This window comes from Peromyscus californicus, unplaced genomic scaffold, assembly GCF_007827085.1.
Source record: "Peromyscus californicus insignis strain IS unplaced genomic scaffold, ASM782708v3 Scaffold_4__1_contigs__length_199733344, whole genome shotgun sequence".
NCBI lineage: Eukaryota > Metazoa > Chordata > Mammalia > Rodentia > Cricetidae > Peromyscus > Peromyscus californicus.
In genome coordinates, this window is record NW_026294562.1 from 46,457,250 (window position 1) to 46,477,869 (window position 20,620).

Below are 20,620 nucleotides of genomic sequence, written 5' to 3' on the forward strand. Positions count from 1 at the left end.
TGACATGGTGTGACATTTGCAGTGTTGCTGTACCAAGGTGATGGTTAAGGCTCGCCCAAAGCATGCAGTGTGTTCAGAGTGGCCTTCGGCAGGAAGCAGCACCCTGTGGGTGGGTGTTGCCTATTGAAGGGCTTGTTCCACATTTGTTGTCTGGGAGTCAGACAGCTGTGGATTCCCTTCCCAAGCCAGGAGACCCTGCGTTCAAGTCTCTGCCATGTGACTGCCACTTCTGCTGTCTCAGGCTTGTAAACTCAGGATCCATCCTCTTCAGATGCTCAGAGAAGCAGTGTGTGTGTGTGTGTGTGTGTGTGTGTGTGTGTGTGTGTGTGTGTGTGTGTGTGTATAAAATTTTTCAGTAAATCCCTTTGGTAGTACAGAGCCAGGTCAGGGTTAGGGGCCTGGTGCAGTGTGGTCCTCATGGGCTGGTGGTGTGCCAGTTGAAAAGTGGCTAGTAGGCAACAGGCCAAAGGTTTGCATCTGGGCTGATCGATGACCTGATGCTTTGCAGTGTAGCACCCCAAACACCCCTCTGGAAAAGCCAAATGGTATTCAAGGCCACAGGCACTTCTAGCTAGGGATAGCACCGCCTACCCTTGAGAAGTGCCACCTGCTGTTGTACAAAGACCTTGCCCCCTCCTAGTGTGTTTATTGCCTGATGCTTTGTGGACTCCTAGAGGTTGGAAGCTAGGATCCAGGTCCGTGGGGCCCTCACCCAGGGTCTCTGTCTGAGGCTGGCAAATGATGCCCTCTCCAGGGATTTGCATATGGTTTGTCCACTGTACTGTGGCTGTGAATCCCTGGCATCTCTTCCTCTAAGGACACCGGTCAGATTGGCTGAGGAGGATCGTAATAGCCTATTTTTAACTCAACCAACTACTTCTTTAAAAGCCCCATTTCCAAATTCAGTTCCATTCTGAGGCCCCAGGGGCGATGGCTTCCACATAGATTATTTTAGGGGATGAAGTTCAGTCCATATACCTGACAAAGGCCTGCTAACAGCATAGTTCTAAGGGTTTAACTATGATAAGAAATAGAAGGAAAGCCATAACATCCTCAGGTAAATCCTCCAGCCTCGGGCCCACACCTTACACCTGCCTTGATTGTATTTGCAGCAAACACCAGGTGTGACCTTCTTACAGTCTTTTGTTAGCTGGTTGGGGCTTGTTAGAGCCACATGTGGTGTGACCACGTCTCCAGTGTTCGTTTTGTTTTCTCTGGACAACTCTGCTCTCAAAAGTTTTGTCTTGTTGTCTAAGAACATTTAGTTTAGAAAACTTATTTTTCTCTTTTCTTTCTTTCTTTCTTTCTTTCTTTCTTTCTTTCTTTCTTTCTTTTTTTTTTTTTTGAGACAGGGCTTCTTTTTGTGGTTCTGGCTGTCTTGGAACTCACTTTGTAGACCAGGCTGGTCTCGAACTCATGTAGTTTCACTTGCCTCTGCCTCCCGAGTGCTGGGACTAAACACGTGTAACACCATGCCCAACTTAGATTTTTTTTTAAATATCCAGGTTCCATTGTTGGCTTATACTAATGATAGATATGGTGTCTGCCATTCTTAACATGGAAAACTGGAGAAGATAGGGGCTAGGACAAGACCGACAACCAGAAGGAGGAGCCTCGTCCATGACTAGGACACATCCCTAGTCAGGGCTTAGCATCAAGTACCACCATCTAGATGCCAGAAACGCCCACCTTCTGCAGTGTGTCAGTACAGGAACTTAACCCCAAGTTTCCTAGCAGTACCACGGAACATTCGTTCCTCCTGGTTGTAACGAACCTGGTTCCTGGTTGCAGGAAGTAACGCTACAAATGTGCTCAGGGGGCTTGGTCCTCTTCCGCTCAGCCACTTTTTGGGTCTCCAAGGCGGTGGCTTGCTGAAGGAACCCCCGCGAGTGTGATTCTTGGAAGCATGGAGCAATGCTTTGTACATGCAGAATGTGTGCATCCCATACAGCGAATGATCTTAGACCATTCTCTGGCCTCACTGGGAGCTGCTGCTAGAGAGGTTCACACTGGTGCTTAGTATAGCATCCTGTGGGGTGGGGAAGCTCTTGAAAAAAGAAAGGAACTATAGATTGCCGAAGGCATTTGTTTGTTAACCAGCCAGCAGACCCTCATCCATAGGAACAGTGCTCACGATGGCTGTGAGAGACGGGAAAAATCAACATCTGAGAACAAGGCACTCTCAATGGGGCAGGCCAATGAGACTGAGGCTCGTATTTTGGACAATAAACTCTATTTATGATAGTCTCCGGTCATTAAGTTGCTCTGCTGTAAGAGAAAGCTGAGGCTATTAACTTCTCTAGACAGAACCAGCGGGGAGAGCAATCATTTCATTTATAAGCAGAAGGGAAGGTTCTGCTCAATAAAGATCAATTAGACATCTCTGTTAAAAGGCTGTTTGGGAGCGGGGCCAATCGGAATTTCAGTATGTTCTACCCTTGTGCTGGTGTTTCCTCTACTGCCTCCTGCCCATACCTCACTCTGAGGTATGTTTAAGGGACTGGATAGTTCAAGGGCTGAAAGGTGATGGTGACTCTCCAGTCTGTGACTAAACAGCACTTGATGGTGGTGTCTGCATGCAGTTGGCAGGGCCGTTGTTAGGGACAGCAACTCACACACCACTCGGTGCAAATGAGTAGTACTGTCCCCAAGCAGAGCACAAAGAATGAGCACAAATGCCCCAACAGAGAGCTGGGCAGTCTGAGCTACGAATTCCCAGCATGCAGGCAGGTCCTATGGGATGCACCAGACTCCCGGGGCGTCATAGGATAGAGACCACAGTCCAAAGCCCTGAACATCCCACAGCAGCACTTGCCACTTGAAGCCTCTTTCTAGTTCTAAGTGCTATGCTCTGTTCCTGGCTGATACTGTGTCCTTTGGGTACAGTCCATCTTTTCTTGTCCAGAGTCAGTGGCTTTGCTTTCCAAGCCGGGTGCAGTCTCCTAAGAGTTCTTGCTCCGTGATTGATTTTCAAATGTTGCTCTCTCATGATGGGAACTCCTTATTTATCTTTTCTGAGCGGATCCAGGTACAGTGAGTGACCGTGGCTCTAATCCATTTGCATTTAAAACAAGATATTGTTGGATTCCATCATCCCCAGTAGTGAGCCTGAGACTTCTCTGCATCATTTTCTACTTCCGTGTACCGGGTTGTGACATACTTAGCAGTTGATTAGATGTCAATTTATCGTCCCTATGATTTTGTGGGTAAAAACTGGATATACTATAGGTATGGGTATGTTCTCTGCTGTGCATGTGTGGTGTTGGCCAAGGCTGTGGCTTTCATTGGAAGCTCTGTGTCCTTTACCTTACACACTCACTCACTCACTCACTCACTCACTCACTCACTCACTCACTCACACATTCACTCACTCACTCACTCACTCACTCACTCACTCACTCACTCACATACTCACTCACACACTCACTCACACATTCACACACTCCCTCACATACTCACTCACTCACTCACTCACTCACACACTCACTCACTCACTCACACACTCACTCACACACTCACACACTCACTCACTCAATCACTGCTGGCAGAACCCATTCCATATGGGCACAGGAAAAGGGCCCCTTACCTTGATGATGTCACTTGAGAGTACTCAGCTCCCAGAGTCCCCTCACATTCTGTATCTCATGGCCCCTTCACTTTAAAGCCAGTCATGGACTTTTCCAGTTCCTGGAGTTGCTAGGGTCAGCGCTTGAGCCCTGGAAGCTCTAATAAGCTAAGCTTGGCTGTCTGTCCTCAAGTGGACAGTTAAGCAAATAATTTCGAAAAGCAGAGCAAGGGGACTTATTCAATATGGCCACCCTGAGAAGAGGAACAAAGCAGGCCAGTGATTCCCCACCCCATCTGCAGGGCCCTGGCATGAAGTGTAGGCTTAACTAGAAGGAGAGAGGAGAGCAGACCTGGTCAAGGTGTGATCCTGCCCATCACTGACTGTCAACTGTCTCAGCTCCAGTCTCCCCTCAGAGGTGGCCTGATAAACTGTCAGGACTGTGTGGAGATTTCCTGGGAGACAAACCCCTCCTCTGGCTGGCTCTAAGCTTCAGCGTTTTCCTTCTCCCAACACGAGAGTCTGTGAGATACTCCAAGTTGTTGGAGACCACTGTTTCAATAGTTTGACAGGCAAATATGGAGGCACAAGTGTCTATGTAGAATACCTTCATTTCTGCTAGCCTGGTTACCCATGCATCATCTTTCTTATGCTTAGATTCCCTCTGATTGGCTTGTCTCTGACCTCTAAACCCAGGTTTAAAGAGCTCATCTTATCCTATCAGACCCATGTGACTGGATGACTGGGAAGACGGTGTGTGACACTGGAGAGGACAGTCTTAGAGCCATCTTGTAGTTGTGCCACCACAGCTAATGTGATGACTTAAAGCTTCATCTCTGTCAGTGATTGACCCACCAGTGTCCTCCTCTCCATCATTTAATGGTGGGATGCTATAAACCTGTGAAAATGCTGCTCCTTGTGGAGGGGAAGTAGTCTAACACTGATGTTGCTTCCTGTTGGGAGTGAGGCTTCATGCTGTTTGGGGGAGTCTCATGTAGATCAAATGCCTGACAGGTACCACCTCAACATGGTGACAGCAAGCATGCATGTCTTTTTCAAACAACATTCTGAGTGTTCAGACAGGGAACCACCGATGATGGCCAGTCACCACTCTTTACAAACAAAGCATTGGATCACAGCCTCTCCCACTTACCATCAAGAATACTTGGCTGCATTTGATGAGACCTTATAGTCAACAACCCAAGTGCTGTTTGTCTCTCCACCCTCCCCCCTCTGGGCTAAGGCTTTTCTCTTCTTCTCAGGTGATAAAAATCCCTTGGAGGGCTGGGGTTGTGACTCAGTGGCAAAGCTAGCTTATCTCACATACACACGGCCCTAGGGTTAATCCCTCATAATTGAAAAAAAATCATTTGAATCATTTGTTAAAAAGACAACTTCTGGGGCTAGCAAGATGGCCGATGGGCAAAGCTGGCCTTCTACCCCTCTACTCACAGGGTGGAAGGAGAGGGCCAGTGTTTGTCCTCTGACCTCCTCATGTGTGAATTGTGGCACACTCACAACTCTGCCCCCTTACACAAATAAATAAAGAGAAAATGTAAAAGATAGACAACTTCTGATCTGTCCTAGGTCTGAATTCTGGGAAGGGTGTTATGGCTCTGTGGAGAAGCTTTCCAGGCAATTCTCAGCTCCACAGAAGCACCGCTTTCCGGTGTGCCTTCCTACAGGCCAAGGGTGGAGCCTTGGCTGTCAGCATGGACCTTACTCTTTTTGTTTGTTTGTTTGATTTTTCGAGACAGGGTTTCTCCATGTAGTTTTGGTGCCTGTCCTGGATCTCGCTCTGTAGACCAGGCTAGCTTCGAACTCACAGAGATCCACCTGGCTCTGCTTCCCAAGTGCTGGGATTAAAGGCATGCGCTACTGCTCCCTGGCTCATACCTTACTCTTAAAGTACCTCTGCCCCCCTGTTTGTTTCTTTGACCTTGGCTGAGGCTATATAGACACAGTGCTTACTTAGGACAACCATGTGCTCAAGAGTGGAAACACTCATTGAAGAGGTGCCCTCATGTACTCGAGGGACTCAGCCTCTGAGTGAGATGGGCCTGGCAGGGCTTTGCTGCTGTCTGTAGTGTGCAGGCATCTTCCTCAGGAGGAGAGACTTCCTGTAAATCAGCTTTCCATTACGTGGCACATTGAGGACACAATCAAGCTCTTTAGAAATTCAGAAATCCCTGCAGATCACCAACTATTGCAAGGGGTCATAGCTGATTATCATACAGCCAAGTTTGCAAGGGAATATTTAATTTTATGATTGAGAACCCTGGTACTTAGCAGGAAACCTCTACCCTCTCTTACTTCTGAGGTTAATGCTTTTAAAAATCATTGCCTGATGAGCTCATGCAAATTCAGCCATCTGTATAGCTGTCGAAGGAAAGTTTTTAGACAAATTGCTATGCCTTGGCCACATAAATCCTCATAAGATACAGGACCCAGTAATACTTTTAGTTTCCAGGGAGTTTCATATTTTACTAAAAGGGGAAAAATCAATCTTGAATCTTTTAGTTCAGTGACCAAAGAATCACTTGATTGATTTTTTTCCACTATGCAGGTGAGCATGCCATCTGTCCTGATCTATGTTATCGGGTCTGAAGTTGGGTTTTTCTTCAAGTGTTATATGGACAGTACTGTAATACTAGACCCCCTCTACAGCCACTTTCTACAACTTATACAAATATCCCTAGGTAGAGTTTCCTTGGAATGTTTTCTCCAACTCAGATTTTGTTTTTGCCACACACGATTCTTCTTCTCAACAGCAGAGGGAGGCAAAGCTTTATCTAATAGTGCCTAAGATCCAGGCTGTAGAGAGGGACTCAAATGACAGAATCAATTCTGACAAGTGCGATAAAGATCTGCACACACACACACACACACACACACACACACACACACACACACACGAACACAAAATTGCAATTTGAAAATGAGTTCATTTTGCTTCCAGTTCGTAAATGTACCAGTTGAGAACCAAGAAAAAGAAATCTGTAGAGGATATGGGAAGGATATTCACTTTGATGAAATTTGATGTTGGGGTTTTGGTGGTACCCTGGATATACAGGGTGCATCATGACCTGGCTGAGTGAACACCCTAATCAGACTTTCAGCCCTCTTGACTGAGCTCCAGGTAATGGCCACACAACTGATGGTAATTTTTTTTCTTCTCCAGTAAGGAAAAAGGCAGAGATGCTGAAAGCTAGGGACAGCATGGGTCCTAGCTGTGACTGACTCTAAGGCCTCCTGTGCAAGTGCCTTCCCCGACCGCCCATTCACATGGTTGAGACTGGAAGCAGAGGACTAACTGCTTGTGGTCGTTGGGGAAGGCTGCAGGGAGTGGAGAATTCAGGGGCATTCATTCTAAGTAGCCAGCGGCCTTGGCTAGACTCTAGCTCGCCTGTACTCTCTGGATTTGAGGAGGGCAAAGGAAGAGACACGGAGCCTATGGGTGGACGATATGAGCAATACCAATGCTTTTGGTAGCAGCCACTGGGTGACTGAATTGGGTGGAGCTTGCCGGCCACTGGCCTGAAGTGCTACCTTGGACAAGACTCCTGACCGTCCCCTTTCTCTGCAGAATGGGGAGTAATGCTTACGTTCCTCAGAGATTGTTCTGAGCACCCAGTGAAATGTAGTTTTGCAATAGCCAAGAACTCTAAACCATGTACATGGAAAATAGTGTCTGAACTTGAATTGAAATGAAATTTGACTAGGACAGGAAGAGCCAAGGCAGGCCAGGACTGGCGTGAAGCAGGCAGGGTGGCTGAGGCACAAAATCTAAGGAGAAATACTCCCTTGCGGGGTATTTTGATGGCATCTCTGAGCGAGTAAGACCCTGGAAACCCACGCCTCCTTAAATTTTGTGTTTCAGATACTCTGCTTGTCTCACCCATGGCAGTCCTGGCCCCAAGCATGAGTACATTATGCCTGCTAAAATTCTGAATGCGGTCCATAGTGATTGTAGTAAAGTCCATCTTTAGCTAACTTAGGTTTACAGAGCAAACACTGAGAGATTATTTCTTGGACTTCCTTCCTTGTGTTTGTTTTTTTTTCCCCCTACTTATTTCCAACCTTAAACTAGTCTTCTTGCCTCCATTTAGTAGACAGTGCAGAAACATGTAAGGGACACAGATCTGATCCCCAAAACACACTGGGGGGTCCTACACCTTTGTGGGTTTGGCGGCTTCTGTTGCTCAATTGCAGACAAAGTGTCACATGACAAACCCATGAAATATAGTTTTGAAATGACCAAGAACTCTAAACTATGTATGTGGCAAATAGTGTCTGAACTTGCGGTGAAATGAAATTTGACTGAGGCAGGAGGAGCCAAGGCAGGCCAGGACTAACGTGAAGCAGGCAGGGCAGCTGAGGCACGAGAGCAGGCTACCTCTGCTTCGCCAGCTTTCTCTCCCATGATCCAAGCCTGGAGGCATTTGTTGCAGAATCCGTCTTTTAAAAACTGAAGTTTTGGTTTTCCCCACTTCTGGCCTGCCTGTCAGTCTTTATCTATGATTTCTTGTTTCCTTTAGTAAGGCTGTTTGGACACTAAACCCCTCTCTTACAGTCCAGGACTGGGGTGTAGCCAAGGAGTAGAGTGCTTGTCTAGCATACACAGTACTCTGGGTTCCATCCCTGGCACAGGGTGGGGGTGGGGGCAGGCCAAGCATGAACGCCTACCTCTGGTTAGTTCCATAAAAGGATCTGAGTGGTGAGAAAGCAATCCTCATTAGGGATGGGAGAGGGAGGATACTGACACCTCAGGGGCTTCACTTTGAATATATACACATCCACGTGGTTAACTTATGCCCCCTACTTCTACGATGGGAGCACAATATATCTGATGTATGTTAACTGGCTAATTTGACTTATCAGTGTGCCGCGGGGATCTCCTGTAACAAAATTTGGATGCTAACCTCACTGCTTTTAATGTCTGCCTATCGTCTACAATAAATGGCATGATGGGCTATTTCTTCACTAGTCGATGTCTGTGTTTCTTCCTTTCGCTCTTGCAAATCATCTACAGTGCTAGTCTTTCTGCACTTTACATTATTTCCTCACATACGTCAAAGCTTAATTGCTGGTCAAAGAGGATCGGGAGAGGGGAATTTTGGGTACTGGGTGGGAAGGAATATGTCCCTGCTGGTCTTCTTGAACGATCAATGTATGAATACTACCTTTTCCACTTAAAGTTTAAGAGCTGTTAAGTAAAAACTGGAAAACAATCCTCAGTAGAACATAACGGTACAAGCATTACTGTTTGGGGAATACTAGCTCCACAGAATAATGAGGTGTCTGCCCCTCACTGTGCCACGTCACCATCCGGTATCTTTGCTCTGCTCCCGAGCAACCACACCACGGCTATGTCAGGACTATGCAGGTGTAGCGCCATCCACTGGCTCTCTGGGGAGGATAGATTTGTTTCCAGGAATGTATGCAAAATCTCTAGGAATCCTGGAGGGGGCAGTTTACTGTAGGCAGAATCCCTGTGTGAACAGCAGGGGAGATCCGAGCCAGTGACATTTCGGTTATTGTTAAAGTGACTCTGTGTGTCGCCACAGGCTGATGCCTGGGGCAACTCGGGTTACTGTTAACTTTCGAATGAATTTGCATTTTATGTCTTACAGTACCTCCACATATTAGGACAAAATAGTGGCAATATACTGGGAGCAAGTCATTCGCTGTTCTCTAGGCAGTGCTTATATGACTTTGGGGACCTCTGCCATAACTCTGTGGTCCATAAGTTGGGAACCACTGAGATGGGATATTGGAAAGCTGAGTGCAAATGAAATCATTAACTCAATGTCAGGGGGAGCGTACTCTTTAAAGGAATCCTGGGGTGAATTCTTGCCACACTGAAGACACTTCCGCCATTCCTACTCACGAGCCAGAATGACTCCTCTATATAATAGATCGACTTCTCAGGCCGCTCATTACCCCTTTCCCCCAGGAAGCCCCACCCTGTAATGAGCCCTGTGTCCTACAGGCACTCTCTCCCCTATCAGCAAACACTATGCTTATTTGTGCCTCTAAATCTTTGTCTGTTTTTCCGTCTCTGAACGGAAAACAGCCTCTGCCCCTATTTCAGTACTCTTCTTCAAGCTCCCAGAGTCCTTTCAGCCAACTGGGGGCCCTGAGGTGACCTTTCCTTCTGTAGACTTTTGACATCTGCCTCTTGAGGTCACACAGCTGTCCTGTTCCTTGTTCTGGGGTTGTTACTGTCTTCTCAACCTAAACCTAAATTTTCCGACATTGGTCATGCGCAGAGCTCCTTAGAGAAAGGTGCCAGACGAACTGTGGGGTGACACATATAACTGGCTGCACAATAGGAAAAAAAACAAAAGGGAGAGAGAGCTTCATTAAGTAGGCGTGGCCAGGGGTGGTGGGAGTAAATTTCATGTACTGGATATTCTACAAGTGATTTCCAAGATTCTCTTAACTATCAACTCAATCATCCCTATGTATTTGGTTCTCACTTCTATCCACAAACTATTAATCAAAATGATCTGAAAAAACCTATAATAGATATATACAGTCTTGTCTTTATCCCTAAATAAGACAGTACAAGGGCTATTTGCATAACATTTGCATGGGGTTAAGTATTGCAAATCGTCTAGAAGGTTAAGGTAGATGGGAGGGTGTGTGGAAGTTATATGTGGACACTACAGCATTTTAATGAGGGATGTAAACACCCCTTAGATTTTGCTCTCCCTTGTGGGTCCTGGAATCAATCCTTTAGGGACCAAAGGATGGCTATATATGATATACTGGCTATGTGCCAGGCACATTTCTATTTGGCAAAGTGGAGAAAAACTTTAGTTTTCTGGCAGTGACTAATGGGCCCCATTCTCTGGAGAAAGGGCCCTCATGCTTGCTGGCAATAATGGCTTTGAAGATGCTGAATTGTGTTTGTTCTCTGTGCTCTTGTCCCCAGAGTTTGCCCTCTCTGTTCCTGCATGTGCCCTATGGACCACCATTCAGGGTTTACAGGAGGAAGAGGAGGATTTGGGGCAGCATTTCATCAGTAATGGATAGCATTCCTGCGAGAAGCTTGCTAACCAATGTGGAAATCAAGCCAGTTGCTCAGACAACTGAGCTGGTGTGTCTGTAGCAGGGACAGAGGCCCAGGTCTTGCTGATGGTGTAGTCCTGTGTTCTCAGCTCCTCGGCTTGGCCTGGGATGTCTGCTAGCTGATTTCTCTTGATGATGCCTGTACTTGTTCTGTGGTGGGTTGGCTTTTTCTATGTGAACATTTTTTTTTCTGGCCTCTGGGTTAAAAGCAGTTATTTAATGTATACAGGCCACTGGGCAACTGGCAAATAGTGGAAGTTTAGGGGATTTAATATCTTGGGAGGATTTATGCCAATTACTTAACTGCTTGAGTACCAAGTTCTTCATATTAGCTTTATAATAAGATGTGCTGGGTTCCACATTTATCCCACGAAGACAGGCTTACCCAAATCATCTATATTTCAGCAGGCAGTGCCAAACTTCAGGCCTCAGAAACACATTTTAGATAATTTTTGCCATGCCATATATTTTAAGTATCATTAAAAAGCCATTTTCTTACTTTAAAAATATGTGTGCAATATATTTTATGAAACCTATAACAAGTCTATGAAAAATTGATTATTTTTTCCACAGGGATACGTTCAAATGATTTTCATTCTGCTCACCCAGTGAAAAATTCAGTGAACATTATGTCTTTTATCTTATTTACTCCCTCTCATGTGTATAATCACCGTGTTCCCAAGAAAGAGAAACGGGCTTCTCTGTTTGGGTAGCCAAATAATTTCCTGCTGTTGGCAGAGGAGTGGATGCAGATCTAAGCTAGGAAACATGGCTTTCCCTTTCAAATGCCTTATTTCCCTGTTTTACCTTCTTTCCTTCTTTCCATTAACTTCGCATGAACTGGTTCAGGGGTACTAAAGTGAGTGATGGGCAGTAACGGTGTAGGTGGAACATCTGTGTGGTGGAAGTGGGTCACTTGAGGGCCCGGGGAAGATGTGAGCAGCCTCACAGGCAAAGACACGCATTGTTCTGTCCTAAAATGGGATTATTAGTTAAAGATACAAATGACCCTGCCTTTCTTTCTTCCCGAAGCTCTCTGGTACATGGGCTGCAAGATGCTGTGTAAAGCTGTGTCCTCGAGGTCTGTTTTCTCCCTCCTCCTCAGGGTGGAACCATGACAGGAGATATCAGTGTTCTTCAGCACCATAGTCTCTCCCAACTATTGCCACCAAGTTTTCTATCGGAGGGCCCTGGTACTTGTGACGCCCTCAGAACAGACAAGCTAGAGGCACTGGGCAGCTTGGAGGAGAGCGACAGGTATGAGGATAGAGCCTCATCTATTTCAGGGTGGAAGTACAAATGGCCTTGGGTGGGAACACTTCTCGCCCTCCTCTCATACACAAGGGCTCAGACTAGGTGGAGAAGGTCAGCGGCCTGTGGTTCACTCTGAGCAGCAGGAAGAGGAGAATCCAGGGAGCAGGATTCACTCCGCAGTAGGAGCCGCTGTGGATATCATAACGTGCTGTGTGCCAGGGTCTGGCCTGGGAGCCTGCTGAGCTGTGATTGAAATGAAGGGGACAGGGGAACATATAAACTAGGGTCACACTAGGGAAGGTCACATGGAACATGGCCAGGCATTTGACTTGATGACAGCAGACAGGCCACAAAGGCTTCTGAGAAAGATTTGAGAGTATGGCTTGTCCTGAAGCTTTTCCCAGAGTCATCCTAGAATCTAGAAGTTAGGTGTTTAGGGAAAGCCCTTGGCAGCTGCTGGGGAGAGAGTGGGCAGGGAAGGGTCTGGAATCTTGGACCCACTCCTGCTGAGCCAGGTGGCCCCAGCTGGAATATTTACTTAGGGAACTGACAGCTAAGATTTCTTTTTTCTTGTGAAAAATCATAAGATGTAAAATTTACAATCTTAGTAATTTTAATTGTGTAGTTCAGTGAAGCGCTTCATGCTGTGTGGGAAACAGCTCTGTGGGAGCCGGTTTTCAGGTTCCTCATGGCTTTATTCAGCAGATCTGCATAGAGGATGATTAGGGCCAGGGGCCTGAGTGCAGGTGTCTGGGATGGTCTGCACTTGGCTGTGCTAGGGGAGGAGGTCTTTTGTTCCACCCCTTGGCGTCTCTATAAATACCCTGAGGCAGAGACAGTCAGGGCCCGTTGGAAAAGGTTCCAGGCCCTCTCGAGGCTATCCTTTATTTCCTATCTGTTTATCTCCGCAATATTCTCCACAATAAATCCTTCTATCTAATATTTCCTGCTGCTCACACTCAAGAAAACTCTGGGGCCGGGCGGTGGTGGCGCACGCCTTTAATCCCAGCACTCGGGAGGCAGAGCCAGGCGGATCTCTGTGAGTTCGAGGCCAGCCTGGGCTACCAAGTGAGTTCCAGGAAAGGCGCAAAAAGCTACACAGAGAAACCCTGTCTCGAAAAAGCCAAAAAAAAAAAAAAAAAAAAAAAAAAAAAAAAAGAAAACTCTGGGGAGCTGTGGGGTTGGTGGGTAAACGCCCCACACAGCTCCCAAAACTTTGTCTTGCAAAGCCAGTCTGAGCCCTATGCATAATGACTTCCCATTCCTCTCAAGCCTCTGCCCGCCCCCAACCACCTCTATAATTCCCATTTCTCTGAATTTGACTACTCAGATTTGTTTTGGGGGGAAACAGGCTTACCACCATGATAGCTTGGACAACTACTCATCCATCACCTTCCCTCGCCATCCCTGCTGTGACCCTGAGGAGACTGAGGTGCTGGGAAGCACAGTAGTGTGGTGGAGATGTCTCTCTCTCACACACACTTGAGCAAGGTGGCTGGGCTGGCAGTGGTAGAGCTACTGGCTGTGTGAAGCACTGGTTTAACGTAGTGCCTCAGTTTTCTTGTCCATGATGGGGGCCAGGCCTTAAGAGTGTCTATATTACATCCTCGCAAGGACCGTGTGAGGTAGGATGAAAAAATAGCTTGAACAGGGCTGCCACTTACATAACCCCTGCTGTTGTTACTGTTAACTGACTTCCTCCCAGGAGCCAGCTCCTAAAGGGAAATTCCTCCTGTCTTCCTGTAGCCAGCCGGCACCCTGGACTCTTTGGAGTTCCTCACAGAAGACCAAATGGGTGACTTTAACTTGGACTTTCTTCTTCCTGATCTTCCTCACCTGGAGCACGCCACTGTTCTGGACATGTCTGGAGACCTCGATGTTCAAGGGGAAAGTGAACACAGTGCATGTTATATAACAGAGGGACAGGTGCCTGTGACAGTAATTCATCAAAGACTGGCCGTTTCTATGAGGGGGTATAGGGACGGTGAACGACAATCAAGCCAGGGTGCCTGCTGTCAGCTCACTGTGTCAGCTCCCTGCCGTCAGGGAGCCCATGTTGTTGCAGTACGCGCCTTTGCATGAAGACCTTTTTTTTTTTGTTTGTTTTTTCGAGACAGGGTTTCTCTGTGTAGCTTTGCGCCTTTCCTGGAACTCACTTGGTAGTCCAGGCTGGCCTCGAACTCACAGAGATCCACCTGGCTCTGCCTCCCGAGTGCTGGGATTAAAGGCGTGCGCCACCACCGCCCGGCACATGAAGACCTTTTAATAATGAATTTTGTTTCCTTTTTTTTTTTTTTTTTTTTTTTTACTGGCTTTGGTACAGCCTGGGATGATACAAAGTTTTCCTAAAAGTGCCCAGGTTTGGAAATGGAACACTCTAGACTTTTTGTTGGCAGTACCTTTGAAAAATGGCTTGTAAAGATAGTTGCTAAAAATGGTGTAGAAATATTGGTGCTCTCAGGTAGAATAAATATATCTTGAAACTTGGTATCTGAAAAATTATCTCAAATTCTTATTCAAGGATCTTGCATCTACCGCATGTGTTTAGAACTTGCTGAGGACGGTACAAAGCTTGTTTGCTCATGCTTCAGTCAGATATCTGGAGGAAGGTGGGATTTTGCCTGCCGTCACTTACCTTGGACTTGCCTTTCCTGTTCAGTATGAGCAGGTGACATACAGATACAACAAGGTGGCGATAATGGTGTGGAGATGAGTTTTGTTGGGGAAGAAAATGGGATGCACCATTAGGTTCAGATACACTGAAGCTCACCCATCACAGGTTGGGGTTAGATTGTTACTGTTCTGGCAAAACAAGGGGGTGGGGCAAGAAGATGGAGGTTAGCTTTTAGTTTCTGATAATCATGCTGGGGAGGACATAGCAGTCATAGCAGTTGACTGGATGGCGTCCAGCAAGGACGGGAAGGTCTGCCCTCCCAGCTTCCTCCTCCTGACTCTGTTTCCCAGGGGTCACAGACTACTGGATGGTGCCACCTGCAGTCAGGATGGGTTTTCCTTGCAGAAAATGCCTTCATAGATGTGAGCTGTGCTTTACCAATACCCTACCTAGGTGATTCTAATCAAAATGAACAAGATTTATCATCATAAGGACTATGAAAGCGGGAAAAGAATCTGAGTCAGGGCGCTGGTACTGTCTGTTTTCTCTCCATGTCATGGGTTTCAGCCATTGTGATAAAGCATAGCACTTCTTTCATTGGATCCAACAAGCTCACCCATCACTCACAGACATTCCCTAGCATGGCACTTGTGGATACCGTAGCCAGTGAACCACAGCTGACAGATGATCTGTTCCTCATTTGCCATCCAAAACTTTGATGGCCTTTAAAGGTGCTAGGAAGCTGTAGCCAAATGATTGTTGCTAATGCTGCCCACCATGATTCCCTCTTCTTTGGCACTGAGACCCTCATTGTTGTTCAGGTGGGTGATCTTAGAGAATCTTAGAGATTCAGAGTCTTTGGCCCTAGGAAATGGATTGTGAAGGCCCGGTCCAATTTTAACAGCCACGCTGTTGTCCTTTCAAACCTCTCTTGCAGCTCTATGTAGCTTGGTAATTTCTAGGCAAGATTTAAAAGAAATTTCCAAGAGAAGACAGAGAATCACATGAGAAAGGTTTCCTACCCACCCTTCCTTCAGTGTTGAGGCAATGGGCACTCTACAACAAGAGCAGCTAGTGTATAGCCTTGAGTTAAAAAAGAAAATAGGTTGTCACTGACACAGAACTACCTGCTCCAAGAGTTCCTGTAGATGACTTCATCACATTGCCTGGTAGCTGTGAAAGTTGAAGTGCTGTGGATGTCGCTCTGTATAAATAAAACACTGATTGGCCAGTAGCCAGGCAGGAAGTATAGGTGGGACAAGGAGAGAGGAGAGTTTTGGGAAGTGGAAGGCTGAGGCAGAGAGACACTGCCAGCCGCCGCCATGACAAGCAGCATGTGAAGATGCCGGTAAGCCACGAGCCACGTGGCAAGGTATAGATTTATAGAAATGGGTTAATTTAAGATATAAGAACAGTTAGCAAGAAGCTTGAGCCATTAGGCCAAACAGTTTAAATAATATAAGCGTCTGTGTGTTTATTTTATAAGTGGCCTGTCAGTACTGCCGGGGCTTGGCGGGACCTGGAGAGAAAACTCTCCAGCTACATTGAAGTGTCTATGAAACAGTCTTATGTGCTCTGTGGCAGTGTCAGCTCCAGCTTTGGGCATAATGAGGCTGAAGACACATAAGTTGTGAGAGTCACCAGATACAACATGCTTGGTGCAGTTGGGTGGGGAGGAATGAAGGGTGAGGACTGAGTTCTGAGATGCCCTCAAATCTACAGGTCAGGAAAGAGGAGAACCTGGGAGGGAGGGAGTAGCTGGTTAGAGGAAGAATAGGAAGCACTAGATAGTGAAGGTTTCCCAGGAAGATGGGACATCTCACTATGCCATGTGTTTCAGATTGCATGAACAGGAGGACAAAGATAGCATTTTGAGATAAGCTGACCAGAGACCACGACACAGATAGTCTTTTTCTCCCCCCCCACCCCCGACAAGGTTTCTCTGTGTAGCCTTGGCTGTCCTGGATCTCGCTCTGTAGACCAGGCTGGCCTCAAACTCACAGAGGTCCCCCTACCTCTGCCTCCCAAGTGCTGGGATTAAAGGCGAGCACTACCACCGCCTGGCCTTAAAAACGGAAAGAAAAGGCTTTATTGCCAGCCATTGGCTGCATGGTGAACTTGCCCAAATCATGCAGCCCTGAACCTTACAGCTCTTTGTCTTTTATGCACAAAAACTGCATCTTGGTTGGCACACTTCAGGTAGTATGAAGCAGAACTACAGAAGCCAAAAAACCAAGGTTAGTCACTTAGGGACTTTCCTGGAACTATGGACTAACCCTTTGTCCCTGTTCTGGCAGGTGTTGGTGCCTACTTGCTGGGTTTTAGGTCAGAATGGTGCCTCTAACATGGTGTCAGTTGTGTTGAGGTCTGGGAGCCTGTTAAAATAGAACCTTTGAGTTTGCTGTTGGGAGATCATTTATGAGGTTTGGAAGCAGTTTTTATAGAGTGGCAGGGGCAAATGTTGGAGTGGAACAAAGAAGAAAGACCGTCACAATGAATGTACCTCGGGAGGAGTTTTGCTATGAAGGGGGATGGTAATGAGAAAGCTGAGTGCAGAGCCTAACCAAGAAGAATATTTTTGTCAAATCAAACAATTGTACAGTGTGATGGTTAATGTTGTCAAGTCGACAGGATCTAGAGTCATCTAGGAGACAAACTTTGGGGCATGTCTGAGAGTTTCTATATGGGTTTAACTGAGGCAGGAAGATCCATTCTAAATGTAGGTGGTACCATTTTCATGGGACGGGGCAAATAACAAGGAGAGTGAGCACACAACACCAGCGTTCATCTCACTGCTTCCTGACTATGGATCCAGTGTGATTAGCTGCCTCAAACTTCTGCACCATGACTTCCCCACCTGGAGGAATGGACCCTTGAACTTTGAACCAAAACAAACCCTTTCTTAACTGGTGCCAGACCCCCACCTTGCATGGGTATTCTGTCATACTAAAGAGAAAGTATCTAATACAGCCAGGCAAGTTAAACAGGTGATGAAGATTTACTCAGACAATTGCAATGCGGAAGAGAGGTCAGAATAGTCAGAGTCGACACTGCCGAATTGGGGAGTAAGGACTCTAAAGGGAGAGACATCACAGAATGTCCATCATGTTTCTTAATTGGTTTACCTGAAGGATAAGTGAACTTCTGTCTTTAGGTGGGAGGTGGTTTTATGACCTGAAGCAAAGTGTCCCTGAAGTTAGGCTCATGACTCACTGGAATTGGGAGATGAGGGTGCTGTCTATACTGATGGCATTTCAAGAGATAGTCCCTGGTCCCTGAGAAATACATTCCTGAGTTGTGAGAACCAACACGGGGCTTTGAAAAAGACTTAGGCACACTTTTTTTTTTAATTGAAAAGAGGGCAGTGTACACCTTTAATCCCAGAGGCAGCAGGTCTCTGAGTTCCAGGCCAGCCTGGTTTCAGAGCCAGTTCCAGGACAGGCAGGGCTACAGAGAAAGCTGTCTTGAAAAAATCTAAACCCAACCCAACCAAACCAAAACAAACCCCCCAAATCCAAAAAGCTTTCAGCAAATTAAAAATATTTTTTTCATACAACATACTCTGATTATAGTTTCCTCTCCTCCCTACCTCCACTCCCATCCAGATCCTTTCCCTTTCTGTCTTTTGATTGGAAACAAACAGGCATTTAAGAAATAAAAAAAATACAATAAGATAAAACAAAAACAAACAAACCAGAACAGGACAAAACAACTAAAGAAGAAGAGCCGAAGGAAAGGTACAACCAATGCATATAGACACAGAGACACATACATAGGAGCTCACACAGGAGCGCCACAAAACCATAGAACCAGAAGCCGAAATATATATGCAAAGGACCTGTAACGTTAAAAGAAAGTTCTGACTTAGCATTATGAGATGAAGAACCTCTAAAGATGCCATTAAGTTGGCCATCTACTGTTGGGCATGAGGCCTCCCATTAAGAGTGGTTTGTTTCCCCATTCAGACTCTCTTGGAGAAAACTAATTTTTCATTTGCAAGTGGCTATCAATTGGAGGTAGCTTCTGGGTTAGGGATGGGTGTATATGTTCACTTCTTTCAGCTCTAGGACTTCATCTGCTGCAGACCCCTGCAGGCCGGGTGCATGCTGCCTCAGTCCCTGTGAGTTCTTAAGTGCATCCACCCTGTTGTGTCTAGGAGGCCTTGATTCCTTGGTGTCCTCCATCCCCTCTGGCTCTTATGTTCTTTCTGTCTCTTCTTCAGTTGAGTTCTGTGAGCCCTAAGGAGAGGGATTTGATAGAGATATCCTTTTTGGGTTGAGTGTTCCAAAGTCTCTCACCCCCTGTCTGGCTATGGATCTCTGTATTTGTTCTCATCTGCTACAGAGGAGGAAGTTTCTCTGATGATGGCCGAATAAACCACTGATCTTTGAGTATAGCAGAGTGTTGGTAGGCGTCATTTCATTGCTCTGTTCCTGTAGCAGAACAGTAGTATTTGGTTTCCCCCTAGATCCCTGGCCTGTCTAGTTTCAGGTTTTGGGATACCAAAGCAGTGTTAGATTATATGGGTTCCATCTTATGGCATGGGCCTTGACTCGAATCTGGTATTGGTTGGTCACCTTCCCAAGCTTCGTGTCACCATTGCTCCAGCGTGTCTTGGGGACAGGTCAGTGTGGTAGATCCAAAGGTTTGTAGCTGGATTGGTGTTTGTCTTCCTCTTTTGGTGGTGTGCTGAGTACCTTCCAGTACCATGAAGACTAGTCCACAGGGGTAAAGGCTTTAGGAAGGTACCGGCTTGACTTCTTCAACTTTAGTGACTTGGACAGGTGTCGTCGTCGTCAGCAACAGGGCCTTGCCAAGCCTATCAGCAACAGTCTGTCTAATGGGACCTCTTTGGCCAAGAAACCAGTTAGATGTAACCCATTCCCAGCACTGGAAGCTTCGTTTGGTGATGAGAGATGCCCAGCTGGGACTCTGGCTCCCCGGTCATTTGGCAATTTCACGTAGATGACCTTCATACATGTCTATATTCTAGGAAGCTTCTACTGTGTTAGGTTTCCTTCAAGTGGCCCTTAGTTTAAGCTGCCCCTCCCATATGCTCTCCCTCCCCCTCCCCCCTTCATCCACAACTGTCTATTTGATTTTCCCTTCCTAGGGAGATCCCTCCCTCCCCCTAGTCCCTTACTTTCTACCTAGCTTCTGTGGTTATATGGATTGTAGCTTGCTTACCAATGACTTAACATCTATATATAAGTGAGAATCTATACCATATTTGTCTTTCTGAATCTGAGTTACCTCACTCAAGATTATTTTATTTTCTAGTTCCATTCATTTGCCTATGAATCTCATTTCATTTTTTGTTGTTTTTCTTCATAGTTATTTTTTATTGATTCTTTAGGAATTTCACATCATGTACCCCAGTCCCACTCATTTCCAGTTCTCCCATGTCCACCCTCCACCCTTATAGCCACCCCCCCACCCCCGCCCTTCCATCCTCCCAAAAATATCACTCCTCCATCTTTCTGGCCTCTCCATCATATATTCATTTGTCATAGTGGCCTTTGGAGCTTGGGTGTGTGTCATGCAGTATACCCTTTTGTCCAAACAGCTTTACTTGCAAATGTTCATTGCAATGAGTTGTTGGTCTGGTTCAAGGCCTTTGGCTTCTGGTTTCTGGTACACCATCAATACCGGATCCTCACTGAAACTTCTCTCAGACATCCTGCTATTGCCCTGAGTCATGGAGATCCAGTGCCTATGGTTCCACAGGACTGGTCCCTTCATGGCTCTAGCAGATCATAGATGAGGTAGATGTTGAGATGAGTCAACTCAAAGCCCTGGATGTGGGGTTGTGTGGTAACTGAGTTGATCATTCCAGGACTATACCAGGACTGCCCACCTCAGAAAAGGGTCAGGGCCAGCTTTCCTGCATACATGTTGAGGGCTGGAGCCAACTTTCCCATGTGCGGGACCAGTTCTCAAGTTGTGGTGACTGTCAACGGGGTGAGGGAGGGGACAGTTCTCTGGGGGCCATTGAGGCTTGGGGCCAGCCCTCCTATGCCTATGGCCTCAGATGGGAGTACAGACCACGGGCATCTGCACAGTCTTTAAGGGTAACACAGGACATGGACATCAACATAGTCCCCAGCTGT